We start from the raw sequence: 21161 nt of genomic DNA, 5'->3' as shown, positions 1-21161 counted from the left end.
ATTTGGTTATGTTAATGAGAATCAAAAGCTATCAATTGGATGGAAGTTCTATTAGTCTAGATAGAGTTTACAAAGAATGGGTAAATGCAAAAGACAGGAGAGAGAAAAAATAACTGAGTGACTTAAATATGTATGTTATTTTGTTATTATTCTGTGCAGTTTTATGTCAAATATCTTGCAAACCTACATAAACTGTGCCATGTGTGCATTCAGTGCACACATACTTTTGTCACAGGAAAAAAATTTGCACAACGTAAGATTTTTGCACACACTGACTGCTAAAAACTAGAGGGAACATTGGCTATGGATAACCCTTGGTAATTAAAGTAAGTACATGTTTGGCACAGCATTGTGAGCCAAAGGGCCTGTAGGTTTTCGGTGTTTCTATGTTTCTATGAAAAAAAATAGAGCTGGAGACCCTATGGCAGTCCTATGCTGAATTCAATGCTGACTGGCAACTCCTGCGACACTGCTGGGGCCAAATTGTATCGGCCTCTGCTGTCCCTTTGGATTCATCAGCTGTGTGGATGGGGTAAGACTGCTGCTTGGGCAACAGTTTGCTCTCCATGTCATACTACCCTTGCTTGCATATCACGTAGACAGCAAGGATTGTGCCTGATGGTACTAATGAAAAGAGGCCATGTCCTGGGTGGTGTGGGTCCTTAATGATGGACACTTGCCTTTTGAGTCATTGGCTTTTGAAGATTGTCTCAATCTTGGGGAGGCTAGTGCACATGATGGAGATGGCTGAGCTTACAACTTTCTGTTGCTTTTTCTAATCTCGTGTATATGCATTGCCATACCAGACAGTGACTCAACCAGTCAGAACGCTTTCATGGTACATCTGTAGAGACTTGCTAATGCCTTTGATGACATATTAAATCGCCTCAAACTCATAATGAAATCTATGTGCTGATGTGCCTTCTTTGTAATTGCATCAATATGTTGGGGCCAGGGTAGATTTCAGAAGTAATTTCAATGAGGATTGGTGTGCATTCCCTAAGCTTCCCCTTCATGAAGTGCACAACCAGTTCGTTGGTCGTCCTTGGTTGAGTGCGAGGTGGTGACTGCGACACCACACAGCCAGCCAATCTATCTCACTGCTCCACGCCTTCTCATCTCCATCAGCAAATTTATTACTTATTGTGCCGGCATTTTGGGAACATTTGATCTTAGAAATACTACTTTATTCATAAAATTTGCAAACGTAAATATTTCAGAACATTCATGGTGTATTCATGCCAGTGCAAGGCATATAATTTCACTTAAATTAAATCAGCATGACATGATTATCTTTTCTTTTTTTAAACACAGTTTCCTCATGCTCAGGAATCCAGTGATGTGAGGACCTCAAAGCTGTGGCCTTTCTCCATGGGGCTAGTCTGTAGCAGTCAGCCACAGGCAGTACCTTGCACTGGAAGGCCAGTGAGTTTTGGTGAGATCAGTGAGTACCTTTTGTTGAGCTGATAGCCTTCCAGCAGAAGTTGTCTCGGTGTGCGTCCCTGGGAAGAACTCATAAGACACAGTTAAACAATTCCTTGGGATAAACCATCATAAGGACCACTGCACTCTTTCCAGACTTTCATGGCAAACATAAATTCCAGCAGAAGATGGATGAAAGTCACATTCCCAGAAGTTCTGCCTCCAGTACAACGCATCAGAGAAGAATCTGAAAGGGAGAGCCTTCAACCACCAGCAAAAATAAAGATCTCAGTAATTGTTTGAAGGTTCTGGGCTGAGAGGCATTTTTCAAAATAGCCTTGACGGTCTGCTGAGGAAAATATTTAACAGCATCTCCTCCACCTTTTGCTTTACCTGCAGGACTTTGAAAGTATTTTGGTAACCTCCTCTTTTACTGACATGGAGGTGTGCGAAGTCATGCATTTCGATCATGAGAAAAAAAAATAAGCTGGATTGTGAGAAGCAAGGAAACATGGAGGTGCTGAGATTTGGAGGTCAAAGTACAAAAACCACTGAATGTGGTAGATACAAAAAAAAAGGAAGTTTAATTCGTCACTGAAAGTTGCCCCTAGTGTGAGTGAGTGGCAGTAGAGTTGAACAAACTGATGGGCATGTGAAAGAGAAAAGTTTGAAGCAAGGTAAGGGACCTCCAAGAGGACCACAACCTTGTCGTGGTTTGGGGTTTGCGTGCCTCAATGACCCGGAGAGTTATGTTGGCTGGAGTCAGGGCTTTATGCTTCAGCTTGTGGTAGGGTCACCCATGCCAAACAGGTCAAAGGGTAAAAGCCAGACAAAGAGTGGTCTACTTGTCCTCCAGATTCAGGGGTTCATCTCAAGGCTAACAACCCTGTCCAGTAAAACAAAATTGTTACGGAAACAGCAATGAAGAATCCTTCTACATCTCAGTGTGATGGTATTCCTGAGTCTCCACCTGGGATTCGCATGACTGACAGTAGTGAAAGTGGAGAGGAAACTACTGACCCGATGAAGGAAGCCCTGAGCACCACCAGAGGTGGAGGACCTTCATTCTTGCCCTAAACCCTAACGGCAGTAAATAAGAAAGTTAGGTAAGAGAAGTGAGATAGGATGTGTGTGCATTGAGGGCCAGTATAACCTCAAAGGGAGAAATAGTCATCAGGAAGTAACACATTAAAAATGAGAAAGCTAAAGGAATATTTTCAGATAAGTTACTTGCCTCTGACCTATTCTAATTGCCACAGTATTTATGAAACTGATCCAGTTAGGTTTCTGGTCAGTGATTATCTCAAGATGCTAATGATGACACAGTTTAAGGCATCCAAATGAGGAAGAAGCCAAGTTTCTTCTTATTCTCAAGTGCGATATCATGCTTGTGACGGAACATTTTAATACACAGACAGGTAGAACTGTGTGTGATCATTATAATCCTTCTTGAAGGTCAAATTTAATGTTTCCAATAGTGAAACTCTCTCGGGCAAGGTATAAAAAGCTCCACATAGATTGATTCTGATGTGAAAGAATCAGAGTTAGAACTCGTAAAGCTTCCCTCTCCAACCATCAAATGAGGCAAACCAGGCACCATAACACATTGTGCTGGTAGTGGCAAGGAAATTCCACGATCAGAATCTGATCACCAGGGTACTTATCAACAACAGTATATCACCCAAAGAGCTGAATAAGGACAGGGTGCAACTCACATGGTGAAACATCCATTGAAAAACAGACAAAGACAAATTATTCAGAAAACCAAATCTAAGAATCAAAGATATAGGAGTTACAGCAACCTCTTCCAAAAAGGGAGACATTTCTGTAAGTATGGTAAGTGAAAGATATTTACAGGAAAACTACTGGCATTAAAGCCAGGCTTACAGCTTTGTTTTCAACCAGACTGGACTGACCGTGAAATAACACTAGAAATTCTGCAGAAGCTGGAAATCCAAAGCATCATACACAAAATGCTGGAGGAACTCAGCAGGTCAGGCAGCATTAATAGAAATGAATAAACTGTTGATGTGTTGGGCTGAGATCCTTCTTCCTCCACTAACCTCCACTATATAGGTTGGCAGATATTTTTGAATTTCCACAAAGCAGCAGTTAATTTAAATTTAAGGTAATTTAATTCAGGACAGGGCAGCGTAGTAGTGTAGTGGTTTGTGTGATGCTATCACAGAGCCTGCAACCCATGTTCGTTTCCGCAGCTGCCTTCAAGGAGTTTGCACATTCTCTCTATAATCACATGGGTTTCTTCTGGGTGCTCCAATTTCCTCCCATAATCAAAGGCATTCAGATTACTAGGCGTAACACCCTGGGAAAGATTTCACTGCCAACGTAATGGTCTTCCTGTAGAAGCAATGTTTGGGTTATGGTTAGAGATAATGGGTGCTTTGGAATGTGAGCTGAGTCCTTTGCCGGGCAGGAAGTGAAGAGAAAAGACGCTGAAGAGAACCGGTCATAGGATTCGACCCGTTGGGAGACCATGATTCGATGGAGCAAGGTGCCAAGATCGACTGAGGATCGGTGAATTTTGGGAAGAGTTGAGCTCCAACTTTTGCACATTTGACTATTTAATTATAATGGGCCCTTTTTGTTTTTTCCTTTCTTTTTTTTTTACTAATCCTTTAGTAAAGATTTATAAATATAATTCCTTTAATCCTGTTCAGTGTGCTGTCTGTTGTTTCTTGGCACCGGGTAGCAAATCACACAGCATCCACACAGACTGGAGGAACTCAGCAAGTCGAGCTGCCACTGTGGAGAGCTGGGTTGGGGAGAGGAAGGAACTGCTCACATATCATGTCACAAAGCTGCATTGGGTTAGCTCGATTAGTTGCTCGTACATCGAAACATTTAGTGAAATGGGTTCATTGTGCCCAACGACCAACATGGTCTGAGTATGTGCTGGGGCAGCCTGCAAGCGTCACCACGCTTTCGGTGCCAACGTAGCGTGCCCACAACTTACTAACCCTGATACATACGTTCTTTGGAATGTGGGAGGAAACCGAAGCATTTGGAGGAAACCCACACGTCATGTGGAGAATGTATAGAACTCTTTATAGAAAACAGCAGGAATTGAATCCTGAACTTCCGATCACTGCCACTGCAAGGGAGGGAACGTCGACTCAGACCATGAGAGGCCTGCGTCGGGCATTTTCATGCCTTACAAGGCGCAGATTGGAAGTCTGCGTGGGGCGCCACTCCTTGCACAGACCAGAGCAATGCGTGATTAAGTGCCCTGCAAAGTGTCACATTAACCACTATACAACCACACCTCCCAACTGATTTACGCCAGCAGATAGTTTATTACAGAGAGCCGCCCAAAACGGTGACTGTGCTATTTCCCTAGATGCTGCCTGGCCTGATGAGTTCCTCCGGCATTTTGTGTGTGTCACTTAGATTTCCAGCATCTGCAGATGATTGGATTATTACTCTATGAAGTCTCTTCCAGGGATGCCTACCCTGAAGAAGTTTAAATCTTCCCTTTGACAGGAGTTCAGTGAAACCCTTTCTCTCTGTTCCCTCAATGTGGTCCCTGTGGCCCTCCAACTCTTTGACCATGTGCTCACCCAGACCCGCTACTACAGCCATTAACCCCTTCTGGGAACATGTCTTCACTGCCAGCTTGTACCCCACGGTTTCCAGATTTGTTTTCAAGCTTCTCGAATTGGACCCTCTGAGGACCCCAGGTACTCACATTCAATTGGCTGCTTCTCCCACCACATTCTACACACCAAAAAGAATCCTGCTGAATGGGTTTCGGCCCAAAATGGCGACTGTACTAGATGCTGCCTGACCTGCTGAGTTCCTCCAGCATTTTGTATGTGTCGCTTGGATTTCCAGCAGCTGCAGATTTGCTCTTGTTAGCATCTGCTATCTCTGGTATCTCTGACCTTCATCAGAACTGGAGAAATGAGAAAACAGTCACTTATTAAGCTGCAGAGAGAGCGAGGAGTGAACAGAACTGATGCCTATGACAGAGGGGAGACCAAGGTTGCCCAAGGTGTTACAATGCTTCCAGAAATGTCCAGTTTCTAGATAAAGGGGAGGACTTAGACAGAATTAAAAACTCAAGAACCTGATGGAACATTGAAGTTCAGGACACGACTGTCGCTGAAAATTTGAAACAATAGAGAATGCTACAAATACCAGTAGATGAGTCGGCATCTCTAGAGAGAGACAATTTGAATGAATGTGATGCAGTCTCGGTTTCTGAACATGATTCAAATGGTGACCTTGCATCTGAACTGGACAACCCTGATACAAACAAGAACAACTACATACCTGAAACTGTTGAATTTGATATTGACCTAAATTCTCCTTCCATCCTACCCCTTGTAAAGCATCATACCAACCTTCTTGTTTCTTAGTCCTTGTCACATCTACTCGATGACTAGAGTCTACTCACTGGTGCCTGAGACATCTTCCAACTTGCTTAACAATGTCTTTCCCTTTGCCATAGTTGACAATGCTCTCAATTGCATCTCAATCGTCACTGCCTCTAGCCTCTATATCCAATAGATCATTCTATCTTATATTTGCCATCTTCACTGGGATTCCACTACCAAGCACATCTTCCTCTCTGATCCTTATTTAGTATTCAAAGGAGATCGTTCCCTTCGCAATTCATGGTTTACCCATGCAGCACAATGATGCAGCAAGTGAATTTACTGCCTCACAGCACCGAAGTCCCAGGCTTTATCCTCACATCAGACCCTTTAGTCAACACTAATTCTATGTTAATCCCATTTTATACTTCTCTTCACTTTTCCATCGACACTGCACAGATTTTATCAATCACTAATTCTATAGATGTAAAGTTTAGTGGTCATTTAGCCTATCATCCACCATATCTGTTGTGTATTTAACATTTCAATAATATTTGAGTAATCTTGTTAATATATTGTTTGATTAAGCTCTCTTGTTCATTTAAATAATTCATTATGGGTTATATGTATAAATATGTGAACTGTGTATGTCATCACGCTACTCCATGATAAGAGCACACCTCGCTTAAAGTAAACTCAAAGTTAGACCTTGATTTTTGGACTCTGGTGTCTTCTTTTGAATTAGATTAACGTCTTGAAGTTGCAAAACATAAAAATGACTTTTCAACGCAAACAACAGGAATTCTGCAGATGCTGGAAATTCAAGCAACACACATCAAAGTTGCTGGTGAATGCTCTGTCCCTCTGAATATACCTCTTGCCCATCCTCTGGGCCCCCCCCCTTGTCTTTCTTCCCGGACCTCCTGCCCCATGATCCTCTCGTATCCCTTTTGCCTATCACCTGTCCAGCTCTTGGCTCCATCCCTCCCCCTCCTGTCTTCTCCTATCATTTTGGATCTCCCCCTCCCCCTCCAACTTTCAAATCCCTTACTCACTCTTCCTTCAGTTAGTCCTGACGAAGGGTCTCAGCCTGAAACGTCGACTGCACCTCTTCCTGCAGATGCTGCTTGGCCTGCTGCGTTCACCAGCAACTTTGATGTGTGTTAAATGACTTTTGTATGTAGAAAGAAATCAGAACAACCAGAGGAAGACCCATGCAGTCTGAGGGAGAACATGCAATCTTCATGCAGACAGAGCCCAAGGTCAGGGTTGAACTAGGGTCTCTATCATTGCAAGACAGGTGCTCTACCAACTGTGTCACTGTGTGTCAACTTCGAACAACATAAGCATTGAACATTTCTTCAAACAAGCAGGTAACTTAATCTGTTAGTTGCAAATTGCAAATACTAAACCTTTCTCCTTGAGTAGCTATTACTCCCACAGGTTTTCTAATCTTATCTTTGCACCAATTCCCTTCAAGTACATTTTAGCCAGCATGGAGATAGATAGAGAGTTAAGTCGCAAGAGTTCTTTGGGAGTTCTGTTGAGGTACAAGTAGCACCTTTGTCAGAGAACATTCCAAGGTTCTTTGTATGTACCTCATGAGACAGAATTTTAAAAGCAAGTCACACGGTATATAATAGGGCTGATGGCTGAAGGTTGATCAAAGAGGTAGATTTATGTAGAGTTTTAGAGTAGAAAACAGAGGGCAGAAGAGGTCAGGGGATTGAATTCTAGATCTTCTAGTCCTCACACTGAGGCAACAATAATTCAATATGAAGATGAACAAAAGTTGGAGGTTGTCATAGATTGAAAATTATTTTAAATATTTCCCGAAAATGACAAGGAAAATGCGCATTTTGTAAACTATTATGTGGATTACAAGCTGATGTGTTCAACTGATAGAAGTATGGAAATTATTTATTTGTTTTAGGGATGAGGCATGTAACAGTCCCTTGTGGTCAAGTGAGCTCACACCGCCAAATACACACGTGTGACAAATTAATCTACTGACCAACACGTCTTTGTACTGTGGGAGAATAACAAATGGGGTCACAAGGAGAACGTACAAACTCCTTACAGACAGAGACAGAATTGAACTTGGATCACTGGCACTAAAATAGTGTTACACTAAATGCTATGCTACCGTGCCATCCACATTAAATTTTAAACTTAAATTGCGAAAGCGTTTTGGAATCATTTTTCTGAATACCGAGCCCTAGGCAGTACGGCAGTTACTGCCTCTGACTCACGGGTTCCAGGAAACTAGGTTCAATTCTGACCTCTGGTGCTGCGTGTGCAGAGCCTGCAACCTCTCTCGGTGACTATGTGGCTTTCCACCAGGTGCTCCAGTTTCCTACCACATCCCAAGACACCCTAATAGGTCAGACAGAAATTATAAATCACCGTTGGGTGTTGGTAGAAGTGGAAAAAAGAACCCAAGAGAAGTTTATGGATATATGAGAGAAAGAACAGCTGCAGAAAACTGAGCACAGCACATGCATCTCCCAATACACTGAATTCTGAGCTTTAAATCTGAAACAGATTTATTACCACTGAATCATACGACATGAATTGTGTTGTTTTGCAGCAGCAGTACAATGCAAATACATAAAATTACTACAGGTAAGAAATATAAATAATGCAAAATGAGGGAATAACAATGCAGTGATCACGAACTGCTCAGAGATCTGATGGCAGAGGGGAAGAAGCTGTTTTTGATTAGTTGAAGGTCATAAGCAGGATGAGTCCAATGACCACTCTCTGCAGAATTAAATAATGAGGTGTAACAATGAAAGCCTGCAAAGAAGTCAACCTGAGTTTTAAGGATAAATAAGCAATTTGTGAGATTTGGCAATTTGAGGTTAGATTTGCTGCTAGATTTACTTGTTACAATCAATTGTCATTATGGTTCATTCTTCTCCGAGGATCCTCACCTTGTCATGATGGAGAAGCTGGAAGTGCCTGAGATCCCAAAAGTGATGTCACTTGCAGTTTAGCTATCTGGCTCCTGGTAGGGTCACCCATGGCAATAAAGTCAAGCCGGAGGTTACAGACAACGAGAGATCCAACCAAAACCTCAACCATGGAACTGGCGGAAGATGATGGCACATCATAATGGTAGCAAAGGCAGAGGAAGGCTCCAGCAGTGAAAGATTCCCAATCATCTTGCTTTCCATGCCAGTGGATCCTGTCCCTGATTGACAAGAACTGTGTGGTGGCTGCCCCTGCATCAGTCTCTGCACTCCAAATAAAGTCACGAGCAGCCATATTCCATTAGGAGAATTAAGAGGAATATTATAGTCGTCTCAAATGATCAAATGATTATGACCCACAAAGTTAACTTGGATGCTGCATGGCCTGTTTAAAAAATGCTAACAATATATGAATAATCAACAAAGAATAACTATTGGTAAATGCATGCATAATTAGTTTCCACTCCACGCCTCTGAACAGAATAAAATAGGGCTATTAATGCAATATATCAATCAGAAAGAAGCTGGACTTTTAATTACGTTAACATCTTATTTGTTCATCTCTGTTTGATGTACTCCAACACAAACATGCAGAGACAGGGAAGTGTATCTGGCTTTGCAGGTACATTTCCCTGAAATGGTGAGACTTTATGGAAGTGGAGCCAGTGCTTTGCCCAATTACTAATGAATCAGCTGAACCCGCTGTGGGATCCATAGTAATGGAGTGTGAAAGGAACACTGTTTTTTCTCCCCCTCTGCACTATCAGGAATGTAACTAAATCCGCAAGGCACCGCAAGAACGCAAGTAACCATTTCCCAACAATCACACAATAACAAGCACAGAATTATTAACTCCTAAAGTACTTAATTAACAGTTTTTTGTCAATTACTGCTGTGAATCCGGAACGCTAATCATCCTCAGATTTCAATGGAGCATTTAAGTAGACAAGGATTTGTTCTCAAAACGCTGATCAATTCTGCTGCAGTGGTTTTTTTATATAAGGCGAGCTGCTGTTGATAAATAGAATTCTTGAATAGTTAATTATCACCTCACTCGAGAATGCTTAGATTAAAACTGAAACCTCACGGAATTGTATTTTCAAGAGAGTATTGGACCATTACTGCTGCTGTTTCACTCAGATTATTCAAGAACTCAACCAGTTTCCAAGTTTTTCTTTCAGAAAATGCAACCCTTCTTGTTTGGCAGTTCTTTCTAATCAAGGATAGCTTGCTCTGTATTCTATGAAGAGGCCTGATTAAGCTAATTAAAATCCACAGGCTCAGCCTCATATTTTCATGAAGTCTCATTTTTTTTTCCTTTTAATAGAATTTCTAATATTTGATGGGAAAATCCTCTCTGACATAAATCCTGTAAACTCTGCCACAGTTTTTTTTTCAAACTTCTTTCTAAATTCTGGATATACTTGAAGAGTCAGAGGTTTGCCAGTTAACCCAAGGCAACCACGTTGGTTGGTGAAAGGACACTGTTATTGTCTAGGTGAACCCAGTGGAAAATTCTACAGATTGTCACATGCTCAGAAGGTCCAGGTGGCAGACCAGAACAAGTCTGTGTGATCGAAATACCCAAGTTAATGATAGAACATTCTACAGAGCCAGAGAGAACATTTTAGAATCTGTCACTAATTCAGAATGTCCAGAAAGAAAGGGATGAAAATTCAATAGACTCTCCATTCGGCGTGCTGCTGCTGAAAGTTGATAATTATTGTCTGAGGAAGATATCCAGCTCAGCCCAGCTCTTCAATAGGAGCAGAAACCTTGAATTAAATCATTATTGACTAATAAACTTATATTGCAATGAGATAAATGTTTTTTTTGTCTTGTCTTAATATTATCTTGTTTCTGTTCATTTCATATTAAGGAAATAATTCACTAAGATAGAATACATTGATAAATCTACTGATAAACTAGCAGATTTATACCAGGTATTAATATAGAGAAATCCTCATTAACTTCTCCACTGAACAGCTAAGCTCTGCTTTACTGCACTGGATCTTCCAAGTTATTTATAAATTCCTTTCAAATTCCAATATTGTCCACCAAATCCTCCACTCAGCTTTTCATATTCTGAGGAAAACATTGTTGAGATACGATGCAAATAAAATCAAAGCGAGTCAGCTGCATTTAGACTGCATTTAGAATATATTCATAGTCTGCGGCTACTTCACAAACCATTCAACTGCTCAAAGACATTCCCAACAATTACAACACATGCCATGAATGTATTGGATTATTTGCTTGGATGAATGAAAATTCAGCAATACCAAACCTCATCCGGGACAGAGGAATGTGGTGGATTGTCACTAAATACACACTTCAGAAGTTCATTACATCCGCCCCTGCCACATGATAGCCGTAGTGTGAACCATCGATAGAAGACAGCATCGCAATCCTCTTGAATGGTTCAAAAGAAACTGCAGAAGGTTGTAAACTTTGTCACCTCCACCTTGGCCACTCGCCTCCCCAGCATCCAGGACATCTTCACCCAGCGATGCCTCAAAAAGGTGGTATTCAGTATTACAGACCCCCATCATCCAGGACATTCCCTCTTCTCGTCACTACAATCAGGGAGGAGGTACAGCAAACATGAGAAAGTCTGCAGATGCTGGAAAACCAAAACAAACACACACAAAATGCTGGAGCAACTCAGCAGGCCAGGCAGCAGCTATGGAGAAGCGTAAACAGTCAATGTTTCAGGCCGAGACCCTTCATCAGGAGGTACAGGAGCCTGAAGACACACACTCAACGATTCAGGAACAGCTTCTGCCGTCAGATTTCTGAATGGACATTGAACCATGAACACTACCTCACCACTTCTTTTTTGCACTACTTTTTTCATTTAACGTTTTTAAAATATATGTATACTTCCAGAATCAGAACCAAGTTTATTATCGCCGGCATGTGTCACGAAATCCTACCTGTAATTCACAGTTTTCATAATTATGTATTGCATTGCATTGCTGCAGCATAACAACAAATTTCACGACCTACGCCGGTGATGTTAAGCCTGATTCTGAGTCTCTCCAAGGCTTTTTGGACAGTACCACCCAACTTCATGAATTCCATTATCTAGATAGAATGAGGAGAGCAACAGTCACCTAGGAATACATGCAAAAAGCCAGAGGAGCTCAGCAGGCCAGGCAGCATCTATGGAAAAGAGTAAACAGTCAATGTTTCAGGCCAAGACTCTTCATCAGCACTGGAAAAAAAGATGAGAAGTTACAGCAAGAAGGAGGGAGGAGGGGAGGAGAGGAAGAAGTACAAGGTGGCAGGTGATAGGTTTCACTGGGAGAGGGGGAGGGATGAAGTAAAGAGCCAGGAGGTTGATTGGTGGAATAGATAAAGGGCTAGAGAAGGCAGAATCTGTTAGGAGAGGATAGAAGGCTATAGAAGAAAGGAAAGAGGGTGGAGCAGCAGGGGGAGGTCATGGGCATGTTAGGAGATGAGGTGAGAGAGTGAAACAGGAATGGAATTGGTGAAGGGGTGGGTGCAATTACCAGAAGTTTGAAAAAACAGTGCTCATGTCAGCAGGTTGGAGGCTACCCAGGCAGAATGTAAGGTGTTGCTCCTCCAACCTGAGTGTTTTTTCCCCAGTCCTGGTGAAGGGTCTCAGCCTGAAACGTCAACTGTTCACTCTTTTCCATAGATACTGTCTGACCTGCTGAGTTCCTCCAGCATTTTATGTGTGTTGCTCAGATTTCCAGCATCTGCAGATTTTCTCATCTCTGAGCCACCTCGGAACATCAAAACCTACAACTGGGTGGTGTTCCTTGGTGAGTGTTGCTCTTTCATCATCACTGGTTCAAAGTCCTGGAACTCACTACACAACTCCATTCTGGGAGCACATTCACCAGAAAGAACACAATGGTTCAAGATGATGACTCACTTCCAGTTTCGTAAAGGCAAGCCGGTATAGGGATTAATAGTCATTCAGTCAATCCCAACTTCACAGAAATGAGCTGACAGTCCAGTAATAAAGGTGGTTTTTGGTGTTGTTCCATTTTGTACCTTGTGCAGCATCAGGCAGCATTTTTTTGCTGTCTCCATAGCATTTGGACTGACTTTCACGAGGTCTTATTTATGTATACTTTTTCATAAATTCTATTGTATTTCTTTATTTTTCTGGAAGAAAATGAATCTCATGGTAGTACATGATGACATATAGACTCTGTGACAATAAATTTACTTTGATAACTTTGAAAACCATATAAGCATTAGATAAATCAATAAAAATAATGGCCAGACCTTTATGGTTCCTGTTGGCCACCTTCATTCAGTTACTTAAAATATCAATATTCTTCTTACAGCCAGGGGAAACCCTGACGAATCCTGTCTGTTGATAGTTTAAGATGACCATGTCCATCAGCATCTTGGCCAATATCTTTGAGAACAACTTCAAAAGAATTAGTCCAATGGTGATAGGTTGCCACTTGTCCATAGATTTTAATTTTGCAGTGTCATCTGATTTTTCAGCAAGGACAGTCCGACTATTGTGGCTAATCCAAATAATGTTACATTATGTTTAATAAAAATTCACCATGACTATCTCAAGAGCTAAGTGGTTTATTGCCCGTGGCAATATTAATCTTTTACTTATTTCTGTTTGTATTGAATTAATCACCTTATTGTAAAGCACCTGGCCTGATGGTGTTCATTTAAAATGGAGAGAGACCTTAACTCTATCAGGTGATACAAAACATATTAATACAGTCAACTTTAGAGAAAAGTGCATCCATCAAAGTAAAGGGGGTGGGGAACAAGACCACATCAGCGTTTTTAGGCAACAAAGAGATATTGTCCAATATAAAGAGACTCTCAGATGATATATTTCTGGAGTTGTTTCCGATTCAAAGGTTAGTGTACCATGCAATTCTGTTCTCCATATTATCAAAATCAAAGTCAAGGTCAAATTTGTTATCATATGCACAAGTACATATGTGGACAGGTGTATTGAAAAAAATACTTGTAGCAGAATCATGGGTATCATTGTACCAGATAAACAGCATTTACAGGAAGAAAAACATACTTTAAACATAAACACAATTTTAAAAAGAAACCACAGAATTAGGACCAAAGAAAAAAAACAAGGTCCTTTTTAGTGTAAAGGGATCAAAGTGGTAATCGCGTTGCCAAACTGCAGTATTTAGGGTTGTGCTGGTCGATTCAAGAACTGAATGGTTCAAGGGAAGTAGCTGTTCTTGAACCTAATGGTGAGAGATTTCAGGCTTCTGACCTTCTGCCCAGTAGTAGCTGTATGAAGATGGCATGGTCTGGGTTGTTGAAATCATCTCACAACTGACATATCTTTCCACTCAAACTCAAACTCAACAGTGAAGAGGCCATGGGAGGAAAAGGTAGTTAAGTTTCAAGTACATATGTTGAAATCATTAGTCTTTCAATTCAATGAATTGCTCAGGCTGACCTCAAATCTCGGTCCTTTCACAAAGATTTATTTTGGAGCAAAAACATCTTGAGAGGAGTATCATCCTTCAGATGCCAGAATCATTTCGTTCATTGTGTCAGTCTGTAACATTTCTACATATTTAACTCCCAGGTGACAGAGCGAAATATCACATAAGAGCTCATGTAACGCTGTAACATTATAAGCATATAAATTACTTGCAACAGCTTTCATCTCTTCAAGCAACGTAAAAAGTTACTAGTTGTAATTTATCAGAAGCTTTTGGTGGTGGAAAGGTATAACAGCTTTGTTCAGACACAAGGGATCTTCAAATTAAAAGATCCACTAATCTGTTACCATTCAATTTATCTGTCCATAATTTTAACAAAAGCTTTTAGAACAAACAGATATTACACCCATTGAGCTGGGAGGTAATCTTCACGGAGTCATTTTGAACAGAGCATTCAGACATCAGCTCATCCATCTTTTCGCACAACACTCTCAAGGCCAGCATTTGTTCCCCATCTCTAATAGGCCTCTGTAAAGGGGTGTCATGGGTGCGTAATGTGTAAAGCTGCCATCATCCTGACCTCTGGTGCTGTCTGTGTGAAGTTTACATGTTCTCCCTCTGACTGAATAGGTTTCCAGTCACTTCCCTTGACCCAAAAAACTGACGGATTGGTAGGTTAATGGTCAGCTGTAAGTTGCCCTGCGTGTTTAGGTGAATGCTAGAACCTGGGGAGAGTAGGGAATGTGTGGAGAATAACTGAGGATTAGAGTGGGTATAGCTGAATCAGAATTAGGTTTGCAATCACTGTTGTGAAATTTGTTTTTTGGCAGCAGTACAAAGTAAGACTTTAATAAAATGAATAAATAGCACCAAATTCAAATTATGGACTGTTAAGCAATCTGATGGTGGAGGAGCAGACACTATTCCTAAAATATTGAAGAACTCAGGCTCCTATACCTTCTTGCTAGTGGTAATAACGTGAAGAGGGCATGTCCTGGATGGTGAGGGTCTTTAATGATCAATATTACCTCTTGGAAATTTCCTCAATGGCAGGTAGGGTTGGGTCCATGATGGAGCTATGCCTACAACCCTTTGCAGTCTCTTGTGATCCTGTGCATTGAAGCCTTCAAACAAGGTGGTGACAATTGTCATGGACATGTTGCATCAAAAGAGCAACAGGTGAAGCACTGGTCTGGCAGCATCTGTGGAGAGAAATGGACACTCAGTATTTCAGATAAAGTTTCTTCTTCTGGATTGATGTCTATTTTTCTCCATAAATGCTCCCTGAGCTCCAAAGTTCCTCCAGCACTTTGTGCATTGCTCCAGATTTCCATTCTCTGCAGACTCTTGTGTTTCCCCTTTCATGCATCAAGGGCTCAGCTTCTATGCTGTGTGACTCAATAATTCATTTAATGTCTTGCTAGGCCTTTTCAGAGAGGATGTCATTGGTGGGACTCCAGACCTAGGTTTTGGATGCCAGATTTATTACTGTAGGGAAAATCATTGGGTTCATACAGTAATGTAGTAGATGCATGATCATCATTGATCATTGCAGCTTAATTTAATAATTTTAACTTAAATTCTTCAACTGGTTTGATATTTCTGGACCAAACCTCTCCGAAGTAATATCTCACTGTCTGAACACTGCTGTCATGTGCCCAAGATTAGTGCCAGGGGTCGGATACAATTAGCATTAAATTCTCAATTAAGGACAAAATATAAATGGAAATGCAGCTGAATAGCATTTACTATCAAATTGTCATCCTAAAATATGTTGAAAATTATTATCCTTTCCGCACCTCCCCGTCTCTTGACGTATCCAATGACCTACAACTCTTTTCTTCCAGTAATGGTGCAATACTCACCGGGCCAATAAACATTTTGTTCAAGAATATAGTGCAAGTTCAGTAACATTTAAGATCAACAGACCAAAAGACATAGGAGCAGAATGAGGCCATTTGACCCATTGAGTTTGCTCCGCCATTTCATCATGGCTCATTTATTTTCCCTCTCAATTCCATTCTCCTGCCTTCTTCCCGTATCCTTTGACACTCTTACGAATCAAGAACTTATCAATATCCACTATAATTAAGCTTGGCATGGTGCCCAACGAAATGTGCCTGACACATCAAACGACCCTTTTTTTACAACACACTTCCCTCTTCAAGATAGAACAAAAAAATGAGGTTAGACTGGGTCCAGGTAAAGCCACCAGAGGAGAATAATTAAAGTCAGGAACCAGTAGGGACGGTGTCAATATGAATGGCAAGTAGGGATGAATGGGGGGCGGGGAAGTAAGGAATCTACTGGGACAACTCAGTAGATTAAGCTGCATCTGGGGGAGAGGGAAAGGGATTCTTGACATCTTGGGACCTGATACAGGGTTTTGACCTGGAACTTTGACAGTTCCTTCCCAACCACAGATGCTGCTCAACCCACTGAGTGGATATCTGATCTACCCCATGCATTAACATTTTAGAAAGACATTTGATAAGGTACCCCATGCAAGGCTTATTGAGAAAATAAGGAGGCATGGGATCCAAGGGGGTGTTGCTTTGTGAATCCAGAACTGGCTTGCCCACAGAAGGCAAAGAGTGGTTGTAGACAGGTCATATTCTGCATGGAAGCCAGTGACCATTGATGTGCCTCAGGGATCTGTTCTGAGACCCCTACTCTTTGTGATTTTTATAAATGATCTGAATGAGGAAGTGGAGGGATGGGTTAGTAAATTTGCTGATGACACAAAGGTTGGGGGTGTTGTGGATAGTGTAGAGGGCTGTTAGAGGTTACAACGGGACATTTGATAGGCTGCAAACTGGGCTGAGAAGTGGCAGATGGAGTTCAACCCAGATAAGTGTGAGATGGTTCATTTTGGTAGGTCAAATATGATGGCAGAGTATAGTATCAATGATAAGACTCTTGGCAGTATGGAAGATCAGAGGGATCTCGGGGTCCAAGTCCATAGGACACTCAAAGCAGCTGTGCAGCTTGACTCTATGGATAGGAAGGCATATAGTGCATTGGCCTTCATCAATCGTTTGGATTGAGTTTAAGAGCCGAGAGGTAATGTTGCAGCTATATAGGACCCTGGTCAGACCCCACTTGGAGTACTCTGCTCAATTCTGGTTGCCTCACTACAGGAAGGAAGTGGAAACCATAGAAAGGGTGCAGAGGAGATTTACAAGGATGTTGCCTGGATTGGGGGACATGCCTTATGAGAATAAGTTGAGTAAACTTTGACCTTTTCTCTTTGGAGCGACAGAGGATGAGAGGTGACCTGATAGAAGTGTACAAGATAATGAGAGGCATTGACCATGTGGATAGTCAGAGGCTTTTCCCCAAGGCTGAAATGGCTAGCATGAGAGGGCATAGTTTTAAGGTGCTTGGAAGTAGGTAGAGATGAGATGTCAGGGGTAAGTTTTTTTATGCAGAGAGTGGTGAGTGCGTCTAATGGGCTGCTGGCAGCAGTGATGGAGGTGGAAACGATAGGGTCTTTTAAGAGACTCCTGGATGGCTACATGGAGCGTAGGAAAATAGAGGGCTGTGGGTAAAGCCTAGGTAGTTCTACGGTAGGGACGTGTTTGGCGCAGCTTTGTGGGCTGAAGGGCCTGTATCGTGCTGTATGTTTTCTATGTTTCTATGTTTCCAACACAAGAGAGCATTCTAACTGTCTGCATCAACATCTGGTATGGTGGGTGGGATACACAGAATTGAGAGAGGCTGCAGAAGGTTATAAACTAGGTCATCATGGAAACTAGCCACTCCAGCATCCAGGACATCTTCAAGGAGCGATGCCTCAAAAAGACAGCAACCATCGTGTGTGTGTGTGTGTATATATATATATATATATATATAATATATACAGCCAACACACTTTTCGTCCCTCTTCCCTCAAGGAGAAGGTTCAGGAGCTTGAAGACTCATATGGCCAGATTTGGGAACAGCTTCTTTCCAACTGTGATAAGACTGCTGAATGGATCCTGACCCGGATCTGGGCCGTACCCTCCAAATATCCAGACCTGCCTCTCGGTTTTTTTGCACTACCTTACTTCCCATTTTTCTATTTTCTATTTATGATTTATAATTTAAATTTTTAATTTTGCTAATTTTAACTATTTTAATATTTTTATTATTTAATATTTGTAATCCAGGGAGTGTGAAGCGCAGAATCAAATATCGCTGTGATGATTGTACATTCTAGTACCAATTGTTTGGCAACAATAAAGTATAAAGTATATATATAGATAGATAGATATACAGTATGTATACTGTAATTCACAGTTTTTATTACAATGTATTGCTGCCACATTACAACAAATTTCACGACATATGCCAGAGGTATTAAACTTGATTCTGATTCTGTATGACAAACAGAGGTCTTGTAAGGGGGGAGACAAACAGGAATTTGTGGATCTCATGGTGAGCCCTCAACTTTACAACTAATTTATCATTGAAACGGAACCATATGACACACAAAAATATTTTGTCTCTTCACACAATTTCATCAACTTCTGTCCTTTGGGAATCCCCCTCTCAAACCCACTAATGAACAAGTATGCCTACAACACCAACGCAACTTGCCCTGCCATTCCTTGTTAAAATTGGACTCACTGATAAATCCTACAATGGTACTAATGAGAACCGGGGTTCACTATTACTGTCTTGAATGACAAGAAGTTTGTTGTTTTACAGCAGCAAAACAGTGCGAAGACATCAAATCGCTTTAAATAATGAGGAAGTGTTTGTGGGCTGTTCAGGAACCTGATAGTGGAGGAGAAGTTGTTTCTGAATCACTGAGTATTGCTCTTCTGGCTACTGAATCTCCTTTCTGTTGTTAGCAATGAGAAGAGGGCATGTCCTATATGGCTAGGGCCCTTGATGGAAGCTGTTTTTCTGAGGCATCACCGCTTGAAGTGACAGTCAGAAAATCCAGATTCATTCTGGAGCCTCCATTCATAAACTTTGGAATGCCATTGAAAATGCATTGCTGGAGAGTGTTGCATCGCTAAAGTAGTTTTGTGAATGAGATAAGAAATCTGACCACCTCCTTAAGTGAGTGTTAAAATTCACATCGCTCCTTTCAGAATTTCTCCGTTTCCTGTCAAAAATTATCCCTCGATGAACACTACTATGCTAGAAATCTGTGATTAAAAAAAAGAAAATACAAGATTCAAAGTATATTTATTATCAAGGTGTGTATGCAATATGCAACCCTGGAACTTGTCTTCCTGCAGACAGCCACGAAACAATATGGAATTGCGCAAACAGCAAAATACAAGTGAAAAACACAGATTATAAAACATTGAAGCACAAGTCATCAAAACAGTCGAGGAATGCTAAGTTCAGCTCAGTTCAGCTGAATCCAGCACTGTGTCACTAGCTGATCATAGGCCGCAGAGCCAATCCGCCCCAGTCAAACTCGCACCAACACCAATAAAGGAGCAACCAGAAACCAAAAACACATCATAACATGATTTGCAGAGACTAATCAACAAACCACTTCGATTAAACCTTGTCCAAGACACAAGACTTCAGCAGCATCAAGGAAGGAGAGAAACTGATTGAACACAAGCTCCTTCATCTGGAAGCATCAAACAAGAGCAAGAGAGAAAGAGACTGGTCACACGCAGACAGTTTCTTCTGCCAGCTGTGAGCGGGCGGGAGATTGATTTCAATCTTCCTCGTCACTTTAATCAGCAAGATCGGTTACAAATGGAGTCGATCATGGGCTTGCACCCCGTCTCCAGGCTTCTTGGCCTCCAGACCTCATACTTCGTTCAAAACCTCACCAAGCTCCCTTTGGAGACAGCAAAGTGCCAGATCGCTCAAATGGCCCAAAAACACACCATCAAAATGTAGGTTGCAGGCTATAATAGTAGCAGAATTGTATTCAAAAGAAGAAGAAGAAGTGGTTCATTTTGGTAGGTCAAATATGATGGCAAAATATAGTATTGTTGGTAAGGCTCTTGGCAGTGCGGAGGATCAGAGGGATCTTGGGGTCCGAGTCCATAGGACGCTCAAAGCAGCTGTGCACATTGACTCTGTGGTTAAGAAGGCATACGGTGTATTGGCCTTCATCAATTGAGGAATTGAACTTAGGAGCCGAGAGGTAATATTGCAGCTATATAGGACCCTGGTCAGACCGCACTTGGAGTATTGTGCTCAGTTCTGGTCACCTCAATACAGGAAGGATGTGGAAACCATAGAAAGAGTGCAGAGGAGATTTACAAGGGCGTTGCCTGGATTGGGCAGCATGCTCTATGAGAACAGGTTGAGTGAACTCGGCCTTTTCTCCTTGGAGCGACGGATGATGAGAGGTGACCTGATAGAGGTGTATAAGATGGTGAGAGGCATTGATCGTGTGGATAGTCAGAGGCATTTTCCCCAGGGATGAAATGGTTGCCACACGAGGACACAGGTTTAAGGTGCTGGGGAGTAGGTACAGAGGAGATGTCAGGGGTAAGTTTTTCACTCAGAGAGTGGTGAGTGTGTGGAATGGGCTGCCGGCAACGGTGGTGGAGGTGGATACGATAGGGTCTTTTAAGAGACTTTTGGATAGGTACATGGAGCTTAGAAAAATAGAGAGCTACAGGTAAGCCTAGTAATTTCTAAGGTAGGGACATGTTCAGCACAACTTTGTGGGCTGAAGGGCCTGTATTGTGCTGTTGTTTTTTTATGTTTCTCTGTTTCTAAGTGAAAAAAATTAAAAAAGAAGTTTCATGAACTGTCTGGAAACATTCAGCAGTTTAGGAGGTAGCGATATCTGAAAGAGATGGGGGAGACCTTAAATAGATTTCTTTACTTGGAAGGTGGACACATAATCTATAGAAACAGCAGTGAGGTTATGGACCATACACAATTACAGAAGAGGATAAATGTTTGCTGACTTGAGGAAATTAAAGTGAACAAATCCCTAGGGTCTGAGAAGATACTCCTTCAGACCCTATGGGAGACTAGTGCAGAAATTGTAGAGATATTTAAAATGTTCTTCGGTATGA

The sequence above is a fragment of the Mobula hypostoma genome, chromosome 8 (genome assembly GCF_963921235.1).
Source record: "Mobula hypostoma chromosome 8, sMobHyp1.1, whole genome shotgun sequence".
In the NCBI taxonomy this organism is placed as follows: Eukaryota; Metazoa; Chordata; class Chondrichthyes; order Myliobatiformes; family Myliobatidae; genus Mobula; species Mobula hypostoma.
The sequence above is the reverse complement of the archived record's forward strand: the minus strand, read 5'-3'. Positions refer to the sequence as shown.